At 33.2% G+C, this 26463-nt stretch overlaps 1 protein-coding gene across 14 annotated transcripts in view; it reads left to right on the top strand.

The window, feature by feature from the left end:
- Nucleotides 1–26463, top strand: part of LOC118747291 (homeobox protein prospero-like) — a 619759-nt gene that overhangs the window by 118142 nt on the left and 475154 nt on the right. For all 14 annotated transcript variants that reach the window (XM_036481305.1, XM_036481323.1, XM_036481314.1 and 11 more), the window contains one exon: nt 12864–12912. The gene's annotated coding sequence lies outside the window, so the exon portion shown is untranslated. The remainder of the gene's footprint in view (nt 1–12863; nt 12913–26463) is intronic.

Below are 26463 nucleotides of genomic sequence, written 5' to 3'. Positions count from 1 at the left end.
TATACACTCTAAAAAATTTGTGTTTAAATTTGCGCATATTAAGATAGGTAATCAGTTTCCTCTCTTAATGATTCAAATTTACACACTTTGTTAACTAAATTAAACACTGCTTGTTTGCTTGTACTTATCATATGTGTAGCGAACAACGAATTTTAAATATGTTTGTTTATTTAATTCTAAATACTCAATGTTCACAATTTCACAGTTTATACATCAAATGTTTAATATTTGCTTTAACAGATTTTTGTTAAAATTTACGCTTATAACTTAACTCTTTACCAGTTTCCCCTCCTAATGTATGCAAAATCAAACACTGCCTGTATACTTTTACATACCAAATTTATCGCGTAGAGAAAAATTACATATAAAGTGTTGAAAATTGAGTAAATGTCGGCACTTAATGTTTGTTATTAATAGAAAATGTATTTTTACTTTTTTAATTTTTGCAATTTTAAACATTTCATATGTATATCTATGTATATATTTTAAACATCGAATGCTCAAAATCAAATCCTAAACATCTTATGTGTATATTTACATAGATTCTGGTGGAAAAATAGGCACTTTTCAGTAGTAGTTTTACATGCACTTATTAGAGTGTGCAAACTGTCATTTCTTATTAGCATCAGCTGTTTTTTATTTGCTTTCCTCGTTTGTTTTTCAAACGAGCTTTACTTCCAATGTAAGTTTTCGCGACAAGCTTTATAGAACATAAAATGTGTGTTTGTAGTGTTTTGATTACCCTTAGAAAAAGCCATAGAGAATGTATAAATTCCTTTCCGTTTACACAGAAGAGTGCGTCATTTGTTTATGATTTATTTAGGAACAAATTTCCGTTGTCCCTTGTCAAGCTTGGTTTGCAGGTTTGCAGACAAACCGGTTTCGGCGTTGTGCATCCTCAGTGTAATTTTTCGTTCATTTGTTTCATTTGTTTATATTTTTTGACGTTATAGTACCTTAAAAAAAGCCTCACCTTGCTTTATACACCTTGGCCATTATTAGCCATAATTCACTACGTTTATACGCACGTTTTATTTGCAAATAACAATTGCAAAATGGTAAACTTTGCCGTATAAACGCTGAGTTAATTTTTTATTTGCAAATAACTAAATCACGCAAATAAGTATTGACTAGTGGTACTATTTGCAAATAAGCGCAAGAGGCCGCCATTATTAGGTTTATTTTCTTTTTCGATGGTCATCTTATTGCCTTTTTATAATCAATACGTTGCCATTTTTAACTTTATTTTCTTTTTCGATGGTCATATTACATATTGCCTTTTTATAATCAGGCAATATTAAAAAAGAATTTTTCACCATCGAATAAACAGTAAGTTAGATATTTGCAAATTATTTTTATTAGCAAATAGCTTACGTATAAACGTAGTAATTGTTGTTTTAGATTTACCAAAGTGTCCCGGTTCGGCAACGGAGATATCTGGCAGCCCTAATTATATGTCAATCTTAATTTAAAAACTTGAACAATGGAAACTCAAAATTTAAGTACATATTTAAGTCTTACGAAAAAGTGTTGAGCACAAACCAAAATGAAAGTAAACAAAATAGTTTGATTGAGGGTTGCAAAGCACACTGCGCAAATTTGCGAGACTTAATTGCCGCGCAAACTTGCCCTTTTTGTGCTAATGGCTTTCCATACAAATTTTGACATTTCGTTAGCGAAATTGCACAGTTTGCGAGTGTTTTGCGCTTTTAAATGAGTACCCTTAATGAAAATATGTGAAATTTATGTGCATACCTGCGTTTTTATTTTTTAGTGGATAATTAGGTTAAACTTGTGTAGCGGTTGTTTGCAAACATATCGTTTAAAAACTTGCACAATACGAGAATACAGCTGGAGAAACATCGATGTTTTTTTGTAAATTCTCACTTGGGAATAAATTCTATTAAATAAGTAATGCTTATAACCAAAGGCACATTGAGCAGGTAGTATCAGTAGAGCAGATGATTTCATTTTTTTTTTTCAAATTATTATTTGGTCTCGAAAATGTCAAATTTTTTTAGTTTATTCTCAAAAAAAAATTCTAAATTGTAAAAATCTATTTGCATGTGGAACCTTTTTCCATACAAAACAAGCGATTGAATAGCAGCTTTTGAAACGTTCAACCAACTCAGCAGCACAACCACTGATGGCTGGGCCTTGCAAAGGATGGATCAATGCTTCGAGAAGCAAAAAAATATACTAATGCTGGGTTTCCACTAGGGATTAAATGGCGACAATGACAAATGACAAAGTTGGGCATTAAAAAATAATCGGGTCATTACCTTAAAAAAATAGTTAATTTCTTTTCCACATGGCATTTTTTTGAATGGCATACATTTTTTGTCTTTTCAATGACTAACGGAAATTCGGCATAAGAAAGAAAGTTGCAACATTTTTTTCCAATTCCAATTTTTTATTATTTTTATTTTTATTATTTTTAATTTAGAACAGAAAAATCAGAACAGTTTTTGACACTTTCGATACTAGAAGCAACAACAAAATACACGCAAATGTTGCTTTTGCTCTAATGCTACTACCTGTTTGATATGCTTTGCTTATAACAATATAAAGTTTAGTTTGTTCTATATTTAATTTGATTATAATGAATTATAATGATTTTCCTTCAAGGGATCGATATCAAAAATTACTTATTTTGTTTTAGATTTTTGTTGACTTATGAATTAATTTGAATACATAAATTATGTATAATGCTTTTGTCCCTTCAAGGGCTCGACTATAAATTGTAACAACTTGAAACTGTCACACTTAATTATCAAAAAGGTAATATTTTAAGTTATTTTCTCTTTTGCACTTTCAGCAATTACTTAATTGTTCTTATTTGTTTATATACATATTCATTACACATTAAATAATACAATAATGGCCTTATTCATAAAAAATAAAATAGGCTTAAAGAGCTTTATAAAGTGACATATTCATACCAATTTTCTATTTATAAAGCAGTTAAAATTCTTCTTTTTTTATGAATTTAGGGGTAAGTAATGGGGTAATTCCCCATTTTTTGATGGCACATTGACAGACCAAAACATAATAGGTTGGCATTAAGCGTGACTGTTAGATAACATTCTTCATAAAGTTTGTTGAAAATATTAAATACATAAAATATTTTTTGTCTAAAATACGGCCATGAATTTATATGTTGTAAGGGATTTTCAGATCTTCGGGCAGTGCGGTTAACGAATTTTTAAATAATTACTCAAAAATGTTATTTTCAATAAATCTTAAGCGAACTTAAGTTTTTCGTAAAATTTTTTGGAAACTGGTCGGGGCCCGCCCACTTATGTCAAATATTTGTATCTCGAAAACCACCTTACAAAATTTGATATACACATTGCGCCTGACCTTCTTAAATACTGTCTTGAAAATTTTTGAGATCGGACAAGAACCACGCCCTCTAGAAATGTCGCTAAATTTGAGTTTTCAAATTAATATTTCCTCAATGGATTTCAAACAATTTATGTTTGCGCGTTCAATATAAAAATTTACGTTTTTTTAGCGTTGAATCGCTCGTTTCCGGAGACTTGCCCATATGTATGTAGCCAGTAAAGTAGACACTTTTATTGTTGCTAATATTATTAAATGATTAGAGTGCCAATTTTTATTTTGTAATTTTGATTCATACATTATTGTGTGAGTAAAGAAGTCAACTTTAGATGGTTTCTTTCCGATTATTTTGAAAATTAATCGGTTAATCGTTAGATAAATCGAAAAGAAAAGTTCGATAAAATTAAATCGTTAACCGAATGAAAATAACCAATTGTAATCGGTTATTCGATTAATCGTGCCATCACTAGTTGGTATACAAATCGACATATGGAATGACACATATCTTCGCCATTTTTGGGCAGTTTAGTTGTCTCTTAAACTATAGATATTCTCCTTATCAAGCTTATTAATTTTATGATGAAATCTCCAAAAATATAAATTTTGAATTACATTTCTATATCGATGGCTGAGTGGAAGATGGACCTATCTCGGCAGCCAGTTTGAAAACGCTCTATCGCAAAAAACTTTTCAAGAACGCCCTATTTCAGAATTCGAAAAACGCCTTATCTCAGCTGCGAATTCAAAAACGCCCTATATCAACATATTTTCAATACATTTCGTAGTGAGATAGGGCGTTTTTGAACCGAATTTTGAAATAAAATTCAATTAAATTGTGAAATAGGGCGTTCATGAAAAGTTTTTTTAGATAGAGCGTTTTCGAACTGGCTGCCGAGATAGGTCGATCTTCCACTCAGCCATCGATATGTAATAAGTTTGTTCACTGCACCAAATTCGAGTTTCTTATGGAAAATTAAGTGCTTTATCTCGGATTTTTCGCAAAATAGGAACAAAAAAACAAAGTTTAACTCAAATGTAGTTATTTTTACGCTTTTTTTTACGCGAAAAATTTCCTTTGCCAGTAAAATGAGATCGACTGTTCATTTATCAAATTATAAAGGTTGACGAAGTATGAAAGGGCCTAACTTCGAAAGCCTTCGCTTCTTGTCATTTTTTGTTTCTACACACATACTTATGTATGTACATATGTATCTATGTATGTGAATACATATGCATGTACATTAGACCATGTCAAAAAAAAAATCTGCAATGGGACCATAACCCGACTCAAACTTTAGTATTTGGTAGAGTAATTACCAGGGCCAAAGAAAATAAGCAAGAAACAATCCATTTTAAGCGTTTATTAGATAAGCAGTGAAACATCGGTAAATATACTTGCAAATATGCTCGCAAAGCAACAAAATTGAGTGTACGGTTTAATGTTTTTTGTTCAGTTTATTTCAAGGATTAAAAAATTACAATGGACAATCAAGTGTTGCTTGATATTCTCAAATAATAGAGATCTGTGCTGGTCGTCTTAATTTTTTTTTAAAATATTCGTTATTCTTCATTTCAGATAAAATGTTTTTAATCTTTTCAATAACACCAATGCTCCCGTAGAGAGACACCAAAGGTTTAAAATTTTGTGCCCAAGCAGAAATGCAATTAAAGTTTCGGGTTAATAAAAACCAAATCTGTTTTCAATTATTACTTGTAAACATTTGGACGAATAAAAAAACGCCACAGAAATGGTCAAGAAAAATTTATTGAGCAAAATTTTCTTAAGCTGTACGAAGTTCTTAAAAAATTTGCTACGCTTTCTACTATGGTTTGCTAAAGTTTTTTTGTGAAGCGTAGGTACTAGATACCCTTGTTTTCAACAGAAATATATGCCCGTTCCATTATTTTGGAAGGAAGGCTGTAAAATGTCAGACGTCAAAACTCCTTGGACACTACTATTCACACGCACAAAATAATAGCGATTTATTTCTTGACCGTTTTCTTAAAAGGTCCGTACTTAGCCTTATACATTGAAATAAGCAAAATAAGCATGCTCGTTAAAATTAAGCTTGGAAACCGTGAATAAGCAAAACAAGCAATTCCAATTAAAATCTTAGACTTTTCGGTCCTGTTAATTACCTCCATGAATTTCCCTCTCTATGATAATTCTAAGATGTGCCACATGGAGCGTTTGTTTTTGCCATAGGAATAACACGTAAGAAAATTAGTTATTTTCTTTTGAGGTCAATATTGTTTTCTAGGATCAATCAAAACGTCCGAAACTGGAAGAATACATTGATTATAAGCCATTGTTTGATTAATCCTAGAATATTGTATTGACCTTAAAAAAAGCACTAATTTTCTTGCGTGTTATTCCCAAGACAAAAATAAGCGCTCCATTCGGCTACTCTTAGAAATGCAGGTTCCAGTCGCATCGCAGGATTTTTTTTACGTGGTCTAATGTACACATATAGCTACATACATACCTACGTATATACAGGGTGTCCTAGACCACCTGTCCACCCCTTCTAAAAGGAAGGGAAATGTTTTTTATTGAGAACCGCAAAAATTCGACCGCCTAAATCGGGGACCCTCTATCTTTTTGTGGTATTACCGACTTTCGGTAGTGGTTTAAACTTACCGGAAGTCCATTTTTCCAAATTATATATACATGTTTTACTACATATTCGGATTCTTAGGACAAAAATACATAACTTTTGTTTGAAACTTTTTTTTCGGAAGTGCCTTTTTCAACTTCTAAATGACCTTCGTCCTGGACTCCTGTTGAAAAGTGTTGAAAAAAAAATTACGTATTTTTGTCCACAGAAACCAAATCTGTAGCTTTCTTAGAATACATACATACATATGTAGTATGTATATCTGCAGATAATAATATTTAGTTTACAAATAATAATAGTCCGAGGAGCGAGCGACAAAGTACTGCAAGCATTTTATTATAGCTGAATTTTTGATATTATATCACAATTGTGGGGTAGAGAAATAGTCTGGCGTCAGTCAGTCTAATTCGTTAGCGTTTGGCGCGGGGCCGCTTTAATTTTGTATAGAAACTCTAAATCTTACAACTATGTACTTTATAAAATCTGAAAAATTAACGAGCAGGATATTGATTAAAAAGTAGTATGACATTAGTCAGCCACTAAAATCATGCAACAGAGCCCGTCAGTCACGCGTTGAAGTTGCACAAAATCTTATGGTGATTTCGTTTCTTTCAAAAAAATGTTGCCCTTCCTAGGTGCAAAATGTGTTAGATGTTACACTCAACCCTGTAAAAGCGCATGTTTTGGCCTTCTTGTCCTTGTATAGCTCACGCATTTCATAATATTGTCGTTTTGAACAACCATTCGATTTTGAGGGCAACCATATCCCCTGACAAAGCTCCACAGGGCAGAGAATGTGCCTTTTTTGCCTTGTAAGAGTGTGAAATTTTAGGAAACGAACACACGATTTTCTCACCCTTTGCCTTAAATTTAGAATTGAACACGAAAACAGAAAGGGGCAATCAAAAAGCAACATTTTTTGGTAGAAACGAAATCACCATTAGCATCGTTACAGCATTTTATAAAATCTGAAATTCAGTTTACAGGTGCAGATTATTATTGTGATTACAAAAATAACAGTAAGTCAGAATTTTCCTGTAACAGATGCCGTCAGTCGCCGATAGAAGGATGCGCTTCTGTAATACTCAATCAATTTTAAAAAGTCTATATTTTTACTTTTGAAAACATAATTATTCAATCAGGGCATGAATCACGTAACTTTAAAACGATAGTCTCCAAACGATACTGACAAAACGACCTCGTAAAAACATTGATTTATGCATTTGTATTGCTGTTACATGTTACTGTTACTGTTACGTGCAGCAAAACTAGAATCGAGTTGACAATATCATTTATTGCACGTCTTAGCAATTTGGACTACTTGGCCACACACTAGTTTTATTAATGTAGATTTGTTCATTCTGCCAAGACGAACATTATTTAAATTAAATAATTAAAATTAAAAAATCTTAAAATTTTAAAAATTTCAAAATAAATGGTGGCACACTTTGGAACTTCAGATATATGTTCTATTTGGTGACAGGTAATAAGGTCAATGGAAATAAGGTCAATTGACATTATTAGCTTTTCAAAAGCGAAACAAAGTCAACAACAAGTTGGAAATAAAGTCATTGACACTATTTCCTCGTTCAAATGGAAATAGCGTCAACATTGCTTAAAGTATGTCGATTCATAGAAAAAAATGTTGTTCTTACAATAAACATTGCCCCGAAAGTGTTGTTTTTAATAGATGAAAAAGGTTATTGCCAAATCCTCAGTATTGTGATATTAATCCACACACAATCATGAACTACCATCAATTGATTTTATTAAAAAAATTTAAATTACGAATATGTAAAGATACAATGCAAAAAACTAAACGCCTGCGCACAGCTGGAATACGAGAAATATTTGAAGAAAGAGTGTAGAAATGATCCATAACTTGCAAAACATGTTTCGTTTCCACAAAAATAAAGCGAACACTATTAAATTGAAGAAACAGTCCATGTCCAAAAACCCCGGAGGAACACTGAAAAAACTCTGTGTTTTAAATTAGCATCTTTTGAACGAATTTGGAATGTCTAAGGTGGAAAAGAAACCAACTTTTGCATAAGGAAACAATTATAGAAAAAGAATTTTCTTACACTGTATTCATGTCTCCGCCAGCAATTGTGACGACATCATTTAACGGCAGCTAAGGAGAATGACGACACTATTTATTAGATGGCACATTCAACGAGCCAATGTGCCAAAATGCGGGTATAAACAATTATTGATTATTTAATATCGGAACCGAGATCATATAAGTTAATTGATTGATTTTCACACACTTTTGAAACACAAATTATATGCTTTTTTACTGCAGACAAGCTGTTGCCCCAAAACACAGCAGAAATCTTCCAATCAGGGCTGGCGACTATCCTTAGTTATGAGGTGCCATATTGAGGATAAGGAAGTGCCAAAATGTGCCAAATAGAAAAATAAAAGTGCCAAAAAAGGTGTCATTCCGTTTAATCATTCACATTTAGCAATAAAATAAAGCTACATTTTCCAAACAAAAGTGTAATGATAAAATAAGATAAACCAGTTGAATAGCTTTTAGAAAAATTAGAAAATTTTAGTTGAGAAAAAGCAGTGCACGCAAAGGATTTCACAAAAATGTATTGAAATCTAATTTTTTTTTGTAAAAGTGCCATTTTGGCGTAGCGTGACGTGGTGTGCGCCGGTCGCGCGGGCCGCCGCGAAGCTAAGGAAATTTAATGTTTGAAAGAGAAATAATGTCAATGGATTTTATTTCGTTTTTAAAAAGGTAATAATGTCAATTGACTTTATTTCGCACCAGGGTCCAGAAGAGAGTGACGATGAGCATGACGAAATGTATAGTTACAGTAGCGCTTCTGATTAAAATAACTACATGTCTGTTTTTTTCAAAAGTAAAAAAATAAATTTGTTAATATTTATTGAGTTCGCCGTATTACAGAAGGGGTATTCCATGAGTAAGTGAAACTTTGTGTCCAATTTTAGAGTAGCTTATTGAACATGGAATGCTTGATGATTCAATGCTCAATACCTGAAATTAACGTTTTTTCGAAAAAAAATTTAGTTATATTATTTTATTACACTGTAAATACACTCAAAACTTCAACATTAGAAAAGTAGTTGAATACGACAACATATTTTAATATAGAAGGCTCTGCAAAATCAAGTATTCACAAAGTTATTATTTTTTTGAAGGGGGGAATAAATGTCTCGATCTTTCTGCGCCCCGAAGAAGCAATATGGCATTGAAGAAAAATAGGCATTTAAATTATATAATAGGATAAAATCACTACGGTTTAGCATGTCCAACCCGTGACTAAAAAGTTTTAAACTTCGTATTGCTTAGTTACTACTTTAGGGAGTTTTCTATAATTTCATAACTAGAGTGTGTTTATAATAAGCAGCCCTATTTCATTTCTTTTATTATATTATAAGTACCTACTTAAGAGATTTTGAAACGTTTTATCGTGTCCCGCCCGTGACAATCTTTTATAATTTTTTTCTAATGATGCCTAACAATAAAAAAATAAGTTTAACGTTTCAAACCTATGTTTAATGCCACAAAACTCTGAAGTAAAGGTTGACTAAACACCATAATACTGTTGGTGGGCTAAGCGATGTAGTAAAAAATTTCGCGTGGCCAGCTCGAAAAGTCAAGATAAGCATTACTATTTTAGAGACGCCAGAGAATTCTATGATGAGGGTTGCTTAACAACAATTAAAAGTCAATATTAACAATTACCTGAAAAGTTCCAACCAAGAAAATCTAGAAGTTCGCGAAACTTATAAATTCAATCCAATAAATAGCCTTTAAGTGACAAAGATATACATATGTATCTGCTTACAAGTATTCTAATGCAGATAACTTTTCGGATTAGACATCGATACACAAGATCTTTTCTGACGTTCTATGGTTTTAAGGAATAGCTAAATTTGAGCATGATTTGTCCATGAAATCAGTTTCCAAAAATAACTCAACTCGAGCCACTCTTAAGCCGGTTACTCAATGTCTGGTCAACACTAACAGCAGGTTAGACATCTCTATCGACGTGATAACAGTAGTCGATATACATGTTTAGCCTGTAGTTAGTATTAGTCAGACATACATAGCTATTCTAAACAAACTTGAAAATCATTAAGGCACATTCGAAATTTCGTTGCAATCAAATGCACCGTGCAGAAGTGCATTAGGAAAATGCATATAAAATTTCATGCGTTTGCAAATAATCCTTTCTTCCATGCATTTTAATACATCAATCTGGCGACTTCTAGCTTTCGTTTGGTATAACTATTGCCCCTAAAATAGATCCTGGGGTCAGCAGTATATCGTGCGTCTTACAATGACTCCACTGTCATAAAAGTAGGTCAATTGATCTTGTATTTGACCTCTAACATTTATCATACCTAATCTCTTTGATATGGATCTCACTAGAAGCTTCCTTTCATGAAGAAAATCGTACGTGTCCCACCCGTGACAAAAGTTGTCCCACCCGTGACAGGAGAATTTTGAATTTTTTAATAATAAAAAAATAATTCTTATTATGGTTTGTGCTTTGTTGGGATTGCTGGTTCTTTTCTGTATAGTAAAACATCTAATCCAGATAGAAATGTTAAGTAAATTCACAGACTTTCCTTAAAATATATGTTCTCCAAAAAGCAGTGTCTTTTCTTTGTCCTACCCGTGACGGAAGAAACAGCTCAGAATTTTCCAATATAAAATCAAGTTGGAATATTTTTCGTATTTGGTAATAACTCGTATATTAGTGAACTAGGTGTAGCTTTATCAAAATGTAGAATTGCTTAGTACTTTATACTTAAATTAAAAAAGGAAAACTATTTTTGCTGTACAAATGTCCCACCCGTGACGATGGAATACCCCAGAAGCGAATTCTTCTCTCGCCGACTGAGGGCATATGTATGTTACAGGATAATTGTGACTGACTATTAGTTTTGTAATTACAATAATATTCTGCACATGTGAACTGAATTTCAGTTTTTATAAAATGCTTTCACGATGCTAAGATTTTGTGCAGCTTTAACGCGTGTCTGACGGGCTTTGTTGCATGACTTTAGTGACTGACTAATGTCGTACTACTTTTTAATCAATATCCTACTCGCAGTTAATTTTTCAGTTTTTATAAAGTAGTTGCAAGATTTAGAGTTTCTATATAATCAGCCCTATTCTGCATTTCGACTCGAATCGAAATTTTCTCCGTTTGGCAACTTTGGTATTCTGCGTTCCGTTTCCTTTCGATCAATCTTCGAAATTTACGATTATACCTATTCTACATTTCGATCGTAGTTCCGTTTTTCTAAGTTGCAAATTTGTTGACGGAGAACGTTTCAATTGTTATTTTCGTGGGTTTAAATAATAAAATTTTATAAAAAATTTAAGTCAAATATACTGTGCATGATTGTAAAAGTCATAATAAATGAATTTTCTCGATTTCTGTGTTTTCGCGAGCGGTAATACGGGCAATACGAAAAATTGGCTCAAATAATGGCAACCAAAAGGGATGTCGACGTTTTCAAAGTGGAAGTCCAGGCGTTTTTGTTTACATTATCTATAAATAAGACTGTGAAATGCACTGAATGCATTTTATTCTTTTTATATAAAATTAATAGATGTATGCACATAGATACATACATACATAAAATGTGAAGTTACATAAAAAAGATGCTTTTATTATTGCACTCGTTTTTAGTCAAAAGAGGTGCGTATGTTGCCTCGAATTCGATTTGCTATGGAAAGATAAGCTTTGTTCTTCCCCTCCTTCTGACGGCTTACAAAATGGGATTCATTTGCGTTCAAATCTTCCACTGTAGTAAATGCAAATTTTGTGGAGTGCTCAAACAACGTTTATAATTTCACTGACTTTAAGCGATGAGTAATACAGTTCAAGATGAATTCCTCTTGACTCTTCACTCATCTGAAAAAGATCAAACATGTCCCTAAATCTCCGCCTTTCAACTTCCGCATCAGCAATCTGGGACTCGTTCTTCTCTTCAAGCAATAACGCAGCGGCTATGGATTTCATTCTTATAATTATGTATCCACTTAAATTTTATTTTTAAATTACAGTGATGCTAGGTATATTTAGTTATTTTAAAATATTTAGAAACTTTAACTTCATATGCTGCTATAGTTTGGTGGCAAATATTTCTTTGTTTTGTTTCGATTTCACACATTCCTAGGCAAACAGCTGATTTCGAAAGATGTTTTCTCTCTTCCTCTTCTTCTTTCGTTTAGATTGTAACGCAGAATACCTAAGTTCGATTCCAGCGGAGCGGAATGCGGGAACGTAATCGAAATGCAGAATAGGGCTGAATATTATAGCGGCCCCGCGCCAAAACGCTAACGAAGTAGACTGACTGACGCCAGGCTATTTCTCTACACCACAAATGTGACATAATATAATTGTCGCTCGCCTCCCCGACTATAACATTTATGCCAGTAAAATTGGGGTGCTTAATGCGTTTAAGTTTTTATCTTCACTGTCTTGTTTTTTTTTCGATTGAAATTCGATGTTACTGATCGTTGCTAATTGTAGGCGTTTTCGCCGTTTGATTATAGTGAATCTTCATCTTTTGTTAAAGCGTTATCACTAAAGTATGAAGACCTGCAGCTAATACCATATGTTTGCATGACTGTTACTTGAACTGTAAAAAGAGCTGATTAAGAGAAAGGGGCGTTTTTCTTCGCCCATGAAATGTGTTTTTTTTTTTTTAATGAGAAAAGAGCCCCAGTAGAGACGAAATGGCATAGTGTGTACTAAATTCTTTCCGCGAAAGAAACAAATAATCTTTTACTGTGATAAAAAATTAAATTAATGTCAGTTAACACAAAACCACTTTTTTAATATTGATATAGATCTAATCTTTTAACCACAAATTCTCTCGTACTTTTGTAAATAATTTCAGGTTACACCATATCGAGAAGTTATCCAATGAGAAAGCCACGAACATTTTGGTAAGTGTTTTATTCCTTTAAAGTACGACTCCTAAGAAGAACTAATGTAGAAAGAAGATGATTACTAAAGCGGTTAATTTTATGCATTAAAATACGCTCTGAAGACTAAAATAAAATAAACCTTAAAAATGAATTTAAAAATTAGAATTATATAGGGGCACATTCATAGTCAAAATAAAGTCAACTCTAAAGTTACTTGTAAAAAAAGCAGGAACTAACTTGAGACACGACTTTATTTCGGCTTTGAATATCCCCAATAGGTTTTTCTATATTAATAAGATTGTAACTTATTTTAAAGGAGTTAACAATAAAATGTAGTTAGTTTCACATTTTCAAACAAACATATTTTTATAAATGAAGAATAAAACGACGTACATCAACAGATTTCATTGCACAACAGTTTTTGAAGCGGAAACTGCACTTAAAAAAAATTAACGATATCGTATATGTTTCAAACCAAAAAACATATGATTTGGCGCCAAACTATATTTTGTTTATTCGAATTAGTGATGCTCAAAACAGCGCCCGAAGGCGGAACTCCCAAAGCTCGCTGTAGATCTTATAATAGGGGTATTCTTGAAGTCTTGCAAAGCCCTTGCACGATGCAAGGATTGCACGGTTTGCAAACCTGTCCCATAGGAAACCCGGTTTTTACTATACAATCCGTGCACCGTGCAAGGTCTTTGCAAGACTTCAAGAATACCCCTAATATAAAAATGTATATGGACGCGCACGGAGTAAAAGCTTGATTTGAAACCCTTCCCAGCGGCGCTCAATAGGCAAAACACGAGTTTGTTTTTCAAAATCGTAGATCTTCGCTTAGAAAAGAGATAATGGAATGAAAATTTTTTATCGTGAAGATAAATGATCATATAATATAGGAAAACTATAGGGAAGTTACAACAACAATAATTTAACCCTCAAAATACCGTTCAAAATGTCACGTTTTTTTGAAATTTTGGATTTTGGCTCCCATTCCACTAGAAAACGCTATACTTAATACACCATTAGCATTGTTTCTGAAAGATTTCTCTTTATTTTATCTTAGGACTCGATTTTTGGGACATTGGATGCTGTACCCGAGTGGCCGGATTGGAAACCGAAAAGCTTCCTTTAAACTCTAATAACTCGTAAACTATTAGCTTTCACAAAAAAATGTATATAACAAAAATGGTTATACTCTGTCGATATCTTTCGAAAGTGCAGCATTTAACACTTTAATGCAGAGTCTGTCATATGGGAAATGCTTTTTAACCCTTTCAAGGCAGATGAAAAAGGTTATCAATATGCTTTTGAACGTGCTTTTTCTCATGTTGATGTAGATATTAATCGTAGAAAATTTTTCCATAGTAAAATAATAATAACAAAAAAATAAAAATATAAAAAATAAAAATAAAAAAAGTACGTTGAAAACATATTTAGCACCATTTTGCCTCTGCCTTGAAAGGGTTAAAAAGCGTCTCATATATGACAGACTCTGTATTAAAGGGTCAAATGCTGCACTTTTATAAAGATATCGACCAGTATACTCATTTTTGTTATATAAAATTTTGGTGAAAGCTGATAGTTTACGAGTTATTAGAGTTTCCAATCTGGTCACTCGGGCACAGCATCCAATGTCCCAAAAATTTAGTCATAAGATAAAGAAAAAAGAGAAATATTTCAGAAACAGTGCTAATGGTGTATTAAATGTAGTGCTTTCAAATAGAATGTGTGCCAAAATCCAAAATTTCAAAAAAAGTGAATCAAAAATTTTTCGTCTAAATTTGGAACTTTTACTCTGAATTTTTAGAATCATTTTCGGTGTGCAGCTTTCTACCCCATGGAATTTTAGTATAACCAACAATATGCAGCTGAGAACTCCATTTGGTTCAAAAGATATATTAGCCGCCGGTCTTTTGCATTTTTATTTTCATTTGACATTTATAAAAACTGGCGGTGATTTTTTAATTTTTGTTTGTACAATCATAGCGTGCAAATACAAGCCTGACCATTTTTCTTTTTTTTTAAAGAGACATTTAAAATGTTCAAATGTTCAAAAGCTCCTCAAGATTTCAGTAAAATGAGTTTTTAATGGAACACGATACATACTCACATATGTATATATGTATGTATATACGTATATAAAAAGTGTGCACTAAAGCGTTCGAAAATTAATGTAATAAAGAAGACTACACTTTTGGAAATAAAATCATAAAGCCAAGATAACTACGGAAAATAAAGCGAGAACAAAATTTTTTTCGTTTTTCAAACAAAGTACTTTAACAAAAATCTACCAAAATGAGAAAAATTTTACCAACGCAAATTTTTTCTACCAATTTTGGTAATAATTTCCAAAGTGGCAACTCTGGTCTTGCGAGCAGTGCCCTCATCACACCAGTGTTGCCACAAAAAAATTACCAAATTCCTCAAAAACAAATGAAAAATTTGGTACATTTGTTCTTTCGGCTCAAACAAAGTATCACCGTTATTTTTATGCCTTGGTTTGTATATAATATTGGTGCAACTATACCAGTGCTCAATCTGGTCCTCAAGTCAGTCCTACACATTTTTAAACTACTAAATATACGTTATACTGAAGCATTAGAAAATGGCTATATTAGTAATGCAGATATAATTTTTTTTTAATTGTGAAATTTATATGAACCTGAAGAATCTTTTAATTCCAAAACTTTTCCTATAATTTTCTGGATCTAATGAGGAATCAATTTGAATATCTTTATTATCGAACAATGGGTGTTCTCTCCATTCGTTACCGAGATTTTACAAGTTCAAAATAAGTTGAAAGTATAACGATGGAATGAAAATAATTGTCGATATCATTTTGAATATTTAGCAGCAGATGCAAATATGCTTAAAGCGAAAAACACCACACAAGCGGCTTGACAAACCACGCGAAATATCCCCTTGCTTAAAGCTAATATTTATGTTGCGTATGGAGGTGTTTGCCTTCCTCTTGTTCCCGTTTGAAATGTGAACAAAAATCAAAATTTTTTGCTTTTCTGGCCGCCATGTTGACGTTTGATTAAACCGCTTACCTTGTGTGTGGTAAAATCGCCTCATTCGCAACGGAATTTCACCGAATGAGGACGCAAGAGAGAAAAATCGAAGAAAACCAAACTCTTTTACATTGTGAGGTTTGAGTTAGGGATGGCAAAGTCGACTTCGACTTTCGACCAAAATCGACTTTTTACTCCTGAAAATCGAATTTTAGTGATCGACTTTTAGTTTATGGAAGTCGACTGAAGTCGACTTTTCACTTTCGACTCTCGACTTTTTTTGATTTATTTGCATATAAAAACTGATCTTCTAACAAGGGCGCGGAGTGCTTTTTGGTCGTATTTAAAAAAATTGCCAATAAAACTTAAGTGAAATTTGAAAAGTGTGGTAGATAAATGAATTTTAATGACAGTACAACAACATCGTCAAATCATTTAAGAGCAGCGCATAAAATTACTATGTGAAAACAAATTCCTCAAAATTTGTTAATCGTTTGTCTCCACAACCTTCAGTTAATAATGAGTTAAGATAAACATAGGTATTTATTTTAAAAATTTCATCCAAGAAAGTTTTTCTACAGACAGTCTTTGGTTCGAATTTGACCAATCCGTAAGGTACAACATTTTAAACACCGCTAAAAACGTTGCTGGTAGGATTCCAGTTAATATGCGACATTAGTCGTGTGGATAGTCCCAATCCACTAGCTGTCTGGGCTACTCCCATATTTATCCATGCTTATAAAGTGGCACTATATTTCTACCAATACCCGCCAATTCTGCTCCATCGGAAGGCCACATTTTCAAAAAGTTTTCCGTAATTACCAAATATCAATTCAAAAAATTTTTAGAATTTTTTTTGTGAAAATTTAAAAATTTTTAAATTATTTTTCAAAAATATAATTTTTAAAAACCCTCACAACCAACATTTTCATGCTGTATAGCTACGGTGACCATAAATATGGATTCAAAATGAAGGACAATTTTTCAAAAATATGCCTACATATATTTACGTAGTATAAAAATATCAAAAGAGTATTTATGATTCTAAATTCTTAATACATTTTAAACTTTAAAATTGAATCACGTTTTCTTCATTGATATTAATCTTTTTTTACATGAATATTTATAAAAGTATAGTAAAACATATTATAATTACAATAGCTTACACGAGAAGTTAAAATCTTTAAAAGATTATTTTATAGGCAAATTTTGAGTCGTTCAAAACGAAAACAAATACCCCCCTTTTTTTTTGTTTTTTTAGTACTTTTCGCAGTTATTTGTCAAAAATCGACGTCATGAATCGACGTAAACGACGAGTTACAAAGTGCCCTTTACAAAAAAAAATAATTTGTGCAGATTGCGCTCCATAGCATTTACATTTCTGATCCGATTTTCATTATCTTTGGCTCAAAGTTTACGAATTTTTTAAATAATGAAAAAAAATAATCAAATGAATCTGCGTAATTGATTGAAAATCTCACTTTTTTCGCCTGTAGCACTAATAATTTTGATTGAAGTCGCCACAAGTTATATATTTTGGTAAGAAGCACATCAATACCCTTCGAGCTTACGTTAATTTGGAGATTTTTTCATGAGATATTGCAGAAAAGCTAAGAAAAGTAACAAAAAACACTTTTTTGAAAAAATCCATCCATTGTCCGATAATTTTAAAATAACGAATAAAATGCAGGACAAATGCAGGACACTTGGAAAAAATCAGTACATTTTCAGGTTTTTCAGGTTTGAAAAACTACGCAGGACCGACCTTTGAAAAACAGTACGGTCCTGCAAAAAACAGAACGGATGGTCACCGTATGTATAGCTGGAACAATTTTCAAAATTTTAAAAAATCCTTTAGTGTCAGTTTTTTTTTTTAACTAGCATTGAATTTCACTAAATTACAGATTATTCTAAAGACCACTAGTAAATCATGATATTTTTGGCGTATTCTGACTCTTATATTTATACCTAATATATGAGTTAAATGCAGAGTATAGTTAATACATTTTCTTTTTATTAAAAAAGTCGAACAAAGTCGACTTTTCTTTGTGGATCAGTCGACTTTAAAAGTCGACTGTACAGAGTCGATCGAAAAGTCGAAAGTCGACTTTCTAGTGAAGTCGAACAACCCTAGTTTGAGTAGGTTTGAAGTATGTTTGAAAAGCCGCTTGTTTGGTGTATTTCGCTCTTTATAAAGCTTCGTTAAGCTTTTTGTTAAAAAATTTGCAGAGCGATTTAACAACTATGTTGTGTAAATCATGGTTGCATTTGTTGTCTGCAAATATATCAAGAGAACATTCCTTAAAATAAAAATCCTCAAAAAAAAACTCAAGCGCACCCGAAATTCCTCACGTTTTCAGGAATTACTCACAAAGTGGTCACCAGTGTTGCCATTTAAGCCCTTTGGTGGCTAGATTTAGCTACCACATACTTTTTTGGCCACGTAAATTTAAAATTGCCCCTAGTCCTTGTTAGCCCTTTGGTAAATTTATTCTTACTTGACATGAAAAAGTTGTATATGTATGCTTAATTTGATCTAATTTTTTCATTTATGTAGGAGATGAATTTTTAAACTAAGAAAGACTCTGATATATATATATATATATTAGGGCGGGTCGATTTAAAAATCGCTCATTGCTCTGTGAAAATCGTATTCTAGGGATCAAAATAAGAAACTTTGCCGAAGGAACCATACCTTTAAAACGAATTCTGATGTCCCCCAATTTGGGTCGAACTTTTGGGTAGGGGCAAATTTTGAAAAATCCCACTTTGACCCATTTAGAGTGCTCCAATCGAGTCCAAATGTATGACCGACCCCCACTAACTTTGGACGGCCGATCCAACCATGCCAGTGGCACACCCCCTGGAACTCCCCTGGGGGGTTCCCCATGCAATCATTTCAAAAAATCACCACTTTTGGCCTTTACATGAAAAAATCAGCTAAATGGCTATGTTTTTTCTTTATTTATTTATAATAATATCTATTTTTTCTCTTAAGAAATTTATTTAGTCAGAACATATGTAAATGAAAAAATTAATTTAAGTGAGTTATAGAAAAGAAACTAAAAAAATTATTGTTTGAAGTCTTTTTTACTTTCAAGTCTGGGCAATTTCGCACGGCTCTCTAATGTCGTCGCCATAACAGACTCTACATTTTCCGGTATAACCCGTTCGGAAACGCTAGCTAGCAATTGAACATGTCGTTCCGTGTCATGTGTGATGGAATTTTTGGATCATTAAACGGTGGATCATCTTGATTTAAATATTCTTTCAATGTATCGTACGGAATGCTTCGCGTGAATGGTGGTTCAAATACGATATTTATATCATTCAAATTGATAATTTCCGTATAACTTGTGCAATTAAAGTTTATATCTGGTTTTTTATAAACTCTAAGCTCCATTGGCTCGTCAACATCGGTTCGATAGCGTTGATGGCACAGTCGCGCTTTTCTTTGCTATCATCAAACAACATTGATAACAAGATATTTTCCGAATGCGCATAATATGAATTATCTTTAATTACTTGATTGACAATTTTGCGTAAACGAGGTTCTAGAAATCGCGACCAACCAATGAACTTGAAAAATAATGCACTGCCGTACACGACAGAGCTGTAATACTTGATATTGAAGTACATTGGCACATAACATTTAATTATAAATTCAACCAGAATTCTTAAATTTGCATCTGGATTTTCCGTTGTCACATATAATCGCAATAATCTAGCGGCCTTGGTGAGCCACCGATAATGTACAATTTTCCCTGGTTTGATGTTAGCCAGATCCGCCGGAACCACGCCGCTAGAAATTGCATGGGCCATGTCGTATAAGTACTTCGAATCGGTGGAAAATTCAATTTTTTCTGGAGCAGGGGGCATATTTTTCAACTCAATTTTCTGGAAGCCGTCCACCACCTGAAAATATATAATAATAAAATAATTAAAAATGGTTGACAATTATAATAAATGAGTGATAGCAATAACTTACCGGAAGAGTTTCACAAGTTTCGATTTGACGGCTCAGTTTTCCGGTTGCCGATCTTGGTCCAGTGCTGGTTGATTTATCCAAAGCTTCAAACAAATGCCGAAACGGAAGTTCGTTGAAGTGTAGAAGGCAAACGAACCAATGCAATGGTCTTTTTAACAGCAATTCGAATCGTCGTATAATTCCACCGTGTGGGCCAGTGTTTGTTGGCTCACCGTCAGTGCATATTCCAATTAATGCATCCAGTGATATATTTTTATCGTTGAAAAAACCATTTAATTTGGTTGTTTTGTATTCAGCGGTTTCATGTTCCAGTCTTACGTAACCAATCAATTCAGAATTGGGTTCTCTCAAAATAACAAGATGAGGTTCTTTTACCATCCTAGTATGATACTTCTCATCAATTTTATCTATCGTTAAAGTATCATCTTTTCTGCCATCGAATGAAAACGCTAACAAATTGGTATCATCTAACCGTTTGCGAAGCACTTCTTGTCTGCATTTCTCTTTTTCTCTGGGAACTTTCGATTTATCCATGATGAGAGGTTTCCCATGCTTATCTTTAATTTTAAAATCTTGCAAAAGAGCGGTTCCCAATGCTGATGCTACTCTGTCAGGCACACCAAATCTGTCACATACCAAGGCAAAGTTAAAACAATCGTATCTCTCTGTGTATTGTGAACTTGTGCTTCTATCCATATCTTCTTGAACCGGTGGCGGTGCGTATGTTGAATCATCGGGATCTTGGTATGTTGGCATTGATGACATAGACGTTGCTCCTTGCTCTTCAGTTTCCATCACAAATGCATCCATTGTTAGTCTTCTCTGATTATGTTGATCGTGCATGAACTCTTTGAGGCGTTCGGGAACCCAGCCGCATGCACATGGAGCTGCCTTCAAATCGCATTTACATGTTCCAATGTAAAAAATTGTTTCCAGAGATTTTACATACTCTGTAAATTGTTGGGTGTTGTTTCTTCTCTTGATTTGCTCTTGATACTTGTCAAGCAATTTATTCAATTTATTAAATACACTTTTTTTCAGCATTATTTCCATACCAAGTTTTTCCCAAATTCCAATCAACTTATCTTGTACTTGAATAGTGAATGATTTATGGGAAAACTTTTTTTGTTCAGTTTTAGCACGTTCGCTTAAGTAAAAATAATATCTCAAGATATCCAGATGGGTTGGTAAATTAAGATCAGTTAAATCAGTAGACACACCAAAAACAGTAACATCATGCTTGGGTATATGACTCATTGGGTTTTCGATAGTTGTTGATGTAGTTGCTTCATCTTGCGGTGTAGAGGATGGTGGATTCATTGTAAACTTTTTGATTTGGAATGGTCACTTCACTTATTATTTTTTTTGAAATATTTTTTTATATGAAATTAGCACTTCACACTTTGAGTTCTTCACAACGACTTAATGCATTCACAAAAACTGTTGCGTTATATATGGTCTACGAGACGAGGTAATAAGAATGAAATGGTAATTTCAACTCTACCTGCTGTGTCTTGTGGTGGCTTAAAAAAAACAACACAAGCAATTCTACGATCTGCAATTGTGTCACAGTGATACCTTCATTGCTTAAAAGGGTTGCGGTGCATTCCAGTGATACCTTAATTGTTAAAATGGTTGCAAAAAACGCGCATTTCTTAAGAAGGTGCCTTAAAATACCCACAAAAAGGGTTGTAAAAACAACCTTCATTTCTTAAGTAGGTGCTATAAAAAAACTACACAAGTAAGTTTACGACATGCAGCTGTGTCTTAAAAAACGCAAGCAATTTTCCGATTTGCAATTGTGTCACAGTGATACCTTCATTTTTTAAAACGGTTGAATAAAAAACCCACACAACTATGTTTACGACATGCAAATGCATCACAGTGATGCCTTGGTTTTAAAAGGGTTGTAAAAACGCTAATTTCTAATAATTTTTTTTAATTTCTTTTCTATTACTAAGTTAAATTCATTTTTTCATTTACATATGTTCTGACTAAATAAATTTCTAAAGAGAAAAGTAAACTCCAAAAAGAAAAAACATAGGCATTTCGCTGATTTTTTCATGTAAAGTGCAAAACCGGCGATTTTTTGAAATGTTTGTATGGTGAACCCCCAGGGGGGTTCCAGGGGGTGTGCCACTGGCATCGGTGGGTCGGGCCTCCAAAGTTAGTGGGGGTCGGTCATACATTTGGACTCGATTGGAGCACTCTAAATGGGTCAAAGTGGGATTTTTCAAAATTTGCCCCTACCCAAAAGTTCGACCCAAATTGGGGGACATCAGAATTCGTTTTAGAGGTATAGTTCCTTCGGCAAAGTTTCTTATTTTGATCCCTAGAATATGATTTTCACAGAGCAATGGGCGATTTTTTTGCCTCCCCACAAATCGACCCGGCCTAATATATATATATATATATTATATATATATATATATATATATATATATATATGTGTATCTTTGTATATGTTTTCCATGTTCCTTACGTTTTTATACAAACTATAAAAGTGTTAGGGCCGTTAACTTATCTATTACAGATTTAACTATACTTTAAAATATATAAGCTTACGCCACCAAATATTCTTAAAGTGTTAAAGGGCCCATGGATGATACCATCATGTTGGCGCCTTCAAGTGTTGGCGCCAGCCGATTGACCGTGTATGTTCTTGTGGTGTGATTGTACCGGCTGCTGGTGCGACGATTTCAAAATTTTATGATTGTACCAGCTTGCTGGTATCGTGAATGGTGAAATCAGCTCTTCTTTACTTCGCTTTTATTAGCTCGGGATGTAACTATGTAATATTGAAGCGCCTAAAAGATACAGCGATTTCCATTCTCAAGTTACATGCCTGATGACAGTACGAATTTGAATTGCTTTAAACTTCCATTCTTAAAGTAACTTGGTGACAGTACGAATGGAAGTTTTAATAGCGAGGTTTTAGTTTTTTAAACTATAAATTTTATTTAAGTATTTTACCGAAAATTTCTTGCACTATATGAGTCAAAGCCTTGTTTGTGGAAAAATTGTGAGATTTCGGCTCTAATCATTTCGGTCTTTGTTGGACCTCATTTGTAAAGAAAAAAATATTTTACCATCAAGTTGGTACGTCATATGCTTCGAGCCTGATAGTACAATCAGCAAGCTTGTGTCGTGTATTTGCCCTTTTATATATCCATATATGTAAGTAAAAAAAATTTAGCTACCATTTTTAGCCACAAGTATTTTTTTAGCTCTTTTTGGCCCTTTTTTAAAAGAAATTTGGTTACCACTAAAAATGATTCGCGGCAACACTGTTGGCACACAGCATCTGACGTACTCTTACCGCGGAACTCCACAGGCAAACACCGATGGCCTACCAACTGTCATTTTGACGAGCAATGTGATTGCAAGTTTTTGTGTGTGGGCACTTTGATGTCTTGAAATAAGCATTTGCCGCAGGACGCCACCAGACAACATTCTCTCAATTTCGGTGTTTAAAAACATTTAAATCTTTAAAAAACTTGCTGAATAATTTCCTAAAACGTAATCATAAATAATCCAATAAGGAACAGACTTTTATTTTAATTTAATATAAAAATTTCATCGATGTTACCACCAGCACGCTTTCTTTCAAATGAAAATATGGCTGTCAAACTATCGAATTGCCTGCAATAGATGTCAAGCAATAAGCGATGACATATATTGCAGCACATGAGAAATAGGCGGTCTCCATTGGAAATATATTTTGTGACATAGTTATCCCGACATCAGTGTTTTCCTGTGGAGACAGGGCCTTACGCTCCAGCTGAAATTAGTCAAGATCGTAAACCTATCGGTACGTAAACCCGAGTCAACTGACACGATCTGTCTTACCAGAGCGCCATGTAAATGAAAACTCAACACCGCAAATTTTTCTGTAGTTGTAGCCCGTAGCGCAAAATCTGGGGAATTTAGATTTTTCCGTGTCAGCTGATTTCTTCCTTTTATAGATGGTTGCCACTTCGTCAGTTTTGCAGATGGTAAAAATGTTATAAGTTCCTATTCAAAATACGTTTAAACTACACATTAGAAATTTACTAACGAATAAGGTTTTTTATTTAAAACTAAGTAGTTTATATTTAGCTACGATCTATCATAGCACGAAAAATTGTAGTTGAAAAGGTAAGTTTATGAAAAGGCATTGATGAGTGGCAACACTGTAGTACGCAACACTCAGGGCTTCAGTAATCGACAAAATTCTGCGTATACAGATTGCGTTTAAATATACGTTCTGCGTTCTTGATTAATTTTAGCTTCAGTGAATCAGTCGTTGTTCAGACTGCAAATGGAAAGTGGCTGCGCTGATGATTTTTTTGTGCATATATGCCCACCAAAATTAGTGAAAAAATTTATGATTCCAAATGCGTTAGGTGTAATGCAATGTCTCCTGTGCCACACACTCATTGAAGGAACGCTGGAATATAACTTCGGAAGGCGTTATAATATGCTTCAGACAGATTTTAAAAATATCATTTGGCTTTTAAAGTTTAAGGAATAGATTTCCCAAGTTGATGAAGAAGATAGAAGGAAGTAAAAATTACTTTGACAAACTTAAACATTGTTAACAAAGGAAGATCTTTTACAGAAGGTACACTGAAAACAAAATCTGCGTAAATATAACGAAAACTTGCGTAAAGCTTACGGAAGTTTTTGTCATTTTGAGCCACGAAAGTTTTCGTTAACTATACAAAACCGTTTTCGTACATGCTATGAAAATATGAGACATCAGATCTTTAGTACATTTTACGAATGCATTCGTTCTATTTACTAACGAATATCATACTATTTACTAAAGAACTTCGTACTGTTTCTTTATTTTTGACGAAATTTTTGTAAAATGCACAAAAATAATTCGTATGTCTAACGAAACTATTTTTGTAAAATCTGCGGCTGATTCGTAGAATGTGCGATTGCTTTCATTCGCTACACTATAAAAAACATAACACGAGTTATAACACAACATTTTTATTATGTTTTCATCGTAAATTTTAAACGTTTTCGTTTAACTAAATGTTTTGCAAACACGCTTAACATTAATGATTAAAATATATGGAAAGTGTTGTGTTATCATTCGAGCTATGTTTTTATAGTGCAACGAATAAAAGCAAGCATATATTCTACGAAAGAAGTGCAGATATTACAGATATAACTGTCGTAAAAAAACTAAATTTATTACATTTTCTAACTACGCTGTAACTTAAAATTAATAAGAAAGGTTATTTTACTTATAATAAAACTTAAGTTTTCTGTTTATATCGAAGGCTTATATTCAATACCCTCTATCCGCACTTTTTATAAAAATGATATTCTGATATAAAAATTCACCTAAGACTTAACTGTTATCGGTGATATTAATGCTGACCCTGTATAACGCTTGACAAAAGAATTTACTATTAGATTGCGAAGTCAGAATTCACATCAGTGATGACAGGTAAGTCCCAGATAGGTTCTAACATCACAAAGTAATTGTGAAAATGGCAGTTAGAGGTTATTGAATATAAGCCCTCGATATGTATACGAATAGGTTCTATACTACAAATTATTTTTATAGCTTAACCTTCATTCAATAAAGTTTATTGATGCAAAGTGTTAAATTATGAAACTCAATAAAACTCTTATTAAATACAATAAAATAAAATTTCAGTAAATTTATCAGTACATTTTTATTCAAAGGAAAATTATGGATGTAAATAACAGACAATACTTTAAAACGAGTACTTGTTTTTATCAATATTTTCTTATAAAATATAGTTCATAAAAAATAAAAATGTTATAAAATCCCTATAATATCATTGTACACAGGGGCCAATAAATTATTTAATACAGAGTGGGCCAAATAAGACATACCAATGTAAAACACGTATAACTTCATTATTTTTTAAAATTATGTATTGTTATTTTCTTTCTGCATGCTGTAGTCAATCCGGTGGAAAATCATAATGGATACTCACAGCGAGACCACCAACAACAACTGCAATACGCTATTCGTTTTACACAATTAGCCACACAAATTGATTTTTTTAGGTAATGTTTTGATGTCGGATGAAGCGCATTTTCCAGCAAAACTGTAGATTGTGGGGCTCTGAAAATCCAAGGGCAACACAACAGTACCAGTTACACCCATCCAGATGCACTGTTTGGGGCGGTGTTATGGCCGAAAAGGTTATCGGCCCTTAATTCTTCGAGAATGAGGATGAAACGCCATAAACGATTTCTGGGGCTTCCTACAGAACAATGATTGACAACTTTCTGCGAGCAACGGCAGAGCAGCATGCTAATTTGTGGTTCCAACAAGATGGAGTGACTGCGCACTCGATGGACCTGCTGCGTGAAATTGGTAGGTCTTATTTGCCCACCCTGTGTTTGTGATATTTTTAACCGACTTCAAAAAAGGAGGAGGTTATCATTTCGTCGGAATACTTTTTTTAATGTACGTTACCCCATGACTTTGGATCCCGTTAACCGATTTCGATAACACTGTGGAACAAGTTCAGGTTAGCAAAAGTTAGGTCGATTCTGAGAGTGAGGGGTGAAAATAGAGGCTAAATT

Source organism: Rhagoletis pomonella, unplaced genomic scaffold, assembly GCF_013731165.1.
Source record: "Rhagoletis pomonella isolate Grant_MI unplaced genomic scaffold, Rhpom_1.0 Rhpom_scaffold_00001, whole genome shotgun sequence".
Taxonomy (NCBI): Eukaryota; Metazoa; Arthropoda; class Insecta; order Diptera; family Tephritidae; genus Rhagoletis; species Rhagoletis pomonella.
Note: the sequence above shows the minus strand (reverse complement) of the source record. Positions and strands in the feature narration are given on the sequence as shown.